This window comes from Stylophora pistillata, chromosome 5, assembly GCF_964205215.1.
Source record: "Stylophora pistillata chromosome 5, jaStyPist1.2, whole genome shotgun sequence".
In the NCBI taxonomy this organism is placed as follows: Eukaryota; Metazoa; Cnidaria; class Anthozoa; order Scleractinia; family Pocilloporidae; genus Stylophora; species Stylophora pistillata.
Genome location: NC_142523.1, coordinates 23416620 through 23420176, shown reverse-complemented (window position 1 = coordinate 23420176; position 3557 = coordinate 23416620). Strand labels below are relative to the sequence as shown.

Genomic DNA, 3557 nt, shown 5'->3' with positions numbered 1-3557 from the left:
ATTAATCACAATGCCTAGGTAAGTAAAAGAATCTACGTTATCGAGAGGGGTATCATCAGCCGAAATGAGTAGGGACTCAACTTTATTCAAGCGGGAACTACTACCAATAAGCAAAAATCTGGATTTTTGAACATTCAGAGTCAGTTGGTTTGCCCGAAGCCACCCACATATACGTTTTAAGTCAGCGTTAATCTTACTTTGTAAGTCTACAGTAGATTAGGAAGCGAGATATAAAACAGTGTCATCTGCATATAAAGTAACCTGACATAATTGCTAAACATCAGGTAGATCATTCATGTAAATTATAAATAAAAGCTGGCCCGATATAGAGCCTTGAGCAACGCCAATCGATACAGCGGAAGCTTTAGAACAAGCATAATCGCAGCTAGTCATTTGTGTTCTGTTTGTTAAGAATTAAGTAAACCATGCTTTGCCAGCATCATCAACACCGTAAGTTGAGAGCTTCTGGAGCAGTATTGAATGATTGACAGTGTCAAACACTTTGGCGAGGTCTAAAAAAACAGCACCGGTCAGGCAACCATTGTCCATGGAGTGAAGGATCTGATCAGAAAGCTGAGTGGCGGAAGTAACAGTAGATGACTTCAATCTAAATCCAAACTGGTTGGGTGACATTAAATTATTCTCAGTAAGATATGCATAAAACTGAGTATGTACCGCCCTCTCTTAAAATCTTGCTTACAGTCGGGAGAATGGAAATTGGCCTGTAATTAGAAGCATTCTGTTTATCACCCTTTTTAAACAAGGGTATAACCTTTGCTGTTTTCCATATCGATGGAAATGTTCTTGTTTGAAGGGATAAATTAAATAAGGCCGTAAGAGAAGGAGTAATAACGTCCACAGCATCTTTTAAAAGACGCGCGCTAATTTTGTCCAGACCAACGGCCTTATTCGTTTTCAATGAACTGATGGATCTTGAGACAAAATCTTCACTAATCGGTTGAAACGTGAAAGTCGAGTGGCAGGCCGTAGCTTTAGCTATATACGGTTCGGGAACGATTTTTTCCGCAAGGACTTACCCACGTTCACGAAATATGAATTAAGAGTCGAGGCAATAGATATAGCTGAGGTGAGAAGGACACCATCAGCCAACAAACTGGTAATCCTGGAGGAAGTTTTAGACGAAGGTAGAGTTTGTTCTAAAGCTTTCCAGAAGTCTTTAGAGCTTGATTTACTGCCGTTAATTATTAGGTTAGTATAATATTCAGATTTGGCTTTCTTGATACTGTGGGTTACCTTCTTCCTCAATTCACGGTACAGACGCCAGTGAGTGTTGTCTTTATTCCCCTTGGCTTTTTTCAGATGGTGATCTGGCTTATTAATAAGAGCTATAATGCAAGAGTTTATCCAAGAAATAGAAAAGCCTCTAACCCGGCTTGTTCTTATTAGAGCATGTACTGCGGCAACCTCTGGGAATAATTTGTTCCTGGTGTCAACACAGTCATCGATATCTTCATGGTTATTTAAAGCCACATGCCAAGCTACTTGGTGGAGATCAGATACAAAGGAATCTCTGTTGTAATTTTTATACGAGCGAAATTGGATCGTTTTTGGTGGAACTCGGTGACGACCTTTCTTCATTACACAGTAAACCAAAGAATGATCGCTCAAACCAGGATCTAAAACATCAGACTCCGTAATTTTTTGTCGAGCATTGGTAAAGCATAAGTCGATGAGAGATTCAGAGTGTTCCGTGACGCGTGTCGAAGATTCAATCTCTTGCTTGAGATCGTGTAGCTCAGCAATTCCCGTGAGCAATCGTTATGAGCCAAATTTGCATTTCTCTTTCCAATCGAAAAATCTATATTAAAATCACCAAGCGCAACTTTATCAAACGCAGGGTCAATCTTGGACAATGGTTTATCGAAGTTATCAGTAAAGTTGTCGATCGGTTGATCTGGTGGTCTATATATACAACCAATAATAAGAGGTGTACAATTCTTGGGGTTGACTTGAATCCACACAGCTTCATTCGCATTATTTAGGTCTTCGTGAATAGTAAAATTATAGAATAACTGCAATAAATTGCCACTCCTCCACCAACCTTTCCTTGGCGATCCCGCCTCACACAGCTACAGCCAGGCATGAGAATCTCGTCGTCAGTAACCGAATCATTAAGCCAAGTCTCCGAGAATGATAATATATCAAACGACTTAACACCGCCCATGATAAGTTTCACTTGATCAATCTTGTGTAGCAGACTGCGAATATTAAGATGAGCCATAGCTAATCCTCTACTTTTGGGGCCGAACGATAAGCCAGAATTATTTAATTGAAAAGAAGGACCAGGTTGAGGAGAGATGTCTCCAGCTAACAGTATAAGATCAGCAGCAAACAGACTAAACTGTGCAATGTTAAGAATTCTGTAGGCTTTTAGAGCGGAAAGTGTCGTGTCCGAAGCAGCATAACGCGATCTTCTCAATTCTCATCTGCCTTCGCAAAATTTCATTTGCACTGTACTAATTTCAGTTTCTCAGTCATGCGTTTTTTCCTTCAAATTCCCATAGTCTCAGATTTGCTCTTATGATGAAAGTCAAAAGATAATCGGACACGACTTGAAGCTATATTTGTTAAGTGAATTAAGTCTGTGTTCAGGGTACCCCCTTGGCAATGTAAACGGAGCGCTTGTATACTTCTGCCTACAATTGAAAAGACCATGTGCATCAGACGCAAGAAAAAATCTGATATGTGTACAGAATTTCACTGCCTCAGCTTTGACCTTAGTTATATCAATGTCTGATGTGGTAACGCACGATCGCTATCATTTGGAAATATTGTGATATAAAAGCTAATACATCGCAAAAATCAACACAAACAATATCATATTATTTGTCCCATTTATTATTGCAAAAGAGATTATGATAAAACGAACGCATTCCTCCAATGGCGAGATCATAGAGTAAAACCAAAACAATAACTCTGCTAAACATTATCGTTACTCGGCCTTTTCACCGTCTTGAGCACCTTCTACTACTACCCTTGATTTAAAACTCCAGGCCACAGGCCAAACGTCTTTTACACTCATTACAACCTCTAACTACATAGATTAAATGAAACATTGTAGTTATGGCTGGTAGACTTTTCTGAATTCAAACGGAGGCAATAAAACTGAAAATTAATGGCAAAAGTACACTGATGACACAATGCGAATGTTTGTCGAACGACGCTACATAAGAAATGAACGTAGCAATATAATTCGAAATGAAGTGCAGTACAGAAACTAATTGACTAAAGACATGAAAATACAGTTCTTTACCTTGTTCAGCCTAAGGAACGCGAAAAGAAGGTAAAGGCATGCTAAACTTTACGACCGCGCTAATAAATAAAAGTATAATGGTCACGCAACCATAATGGCGCGAAACTTGACCGCGCGCGGACTGGGCTGCCTGCAGTCACGCAACCCGAACATTGGTAAGAAAATTTATATATTCATTCACCCTAATTTACCAAACGTTTCGTTGGTTTTGAAATTTGGAGGAAAGTCAAATAACCATTAATAGATACGGACTGCAGCAGACCAGTAGAATCTGAAGAATCTG

At 39.4% G+C, this 3557-nt stretch overlaps 1 long non-coding RNA gene across 1 annotated transcript in view; it reads right to left on the bottom strand.

Annotated features, from left to right (window-relative positions):
* Positions 1 to 2838: 2838 nt before the first annotated feature.
* LOC111347031 (uncharacterized) overlaps positions 2839 to 3557 on the bottom strand; it is a 29458-nt gene continuing 28739 nt past the window's right edge. Inside the window, exon 8 of the long non-coding RNA XR_016001876.1 lies at positions 2839 to 3557. This exon is cut by the window's right edge and continues 908 nt beyond it. This is a non-coding gene — a long non-coding RNA (uncharacterized LOC111347031).